Source organism: Vespula pensylvanica, chromosome 8 (genome assembly GCF_014466175.1).
Source record: "Vespula pensylvanica isolate Volc-1 chromosome 8, ASM1446617v1, whole genome shotgun sequence".
In the NCBI taxonomy this organism is placed as follows: Eukaryota; Metazoa; Arthropoda; class Insecta; order Hymenoptera; family Vespidae; genus Vespula; species Vespula pensylvanica.
Window position 1 is genome coordinate 3,254,838 of NC_057692.1, and position 274 is coordinate 3,255,111.

Consider the following 274-nt stretch of genomic DNA (forward strand, 5'->3'; position numbering starts at 1 on the left):
TAATTCTAGTTGATAATTTTAATACTTAAAAATGTTCCTTTCGCGATCATTGGCTTTGTATAATACAAACATATACGACTTTTATTTACTATGATTATTATTTTGTTAGTATCCTTTCGTACGCCGACGAGTGCACATCGTAATTCTCACGAGTATGCGTTCCTCGCAAAATAATAGCGAAGAATTAATCTAAGTATATTATTATATCGTTTATTCTTTTAATATTCTATACGATATTTGTTTCAGAGTTAAATGGCGTAGTGGGGATACCCTA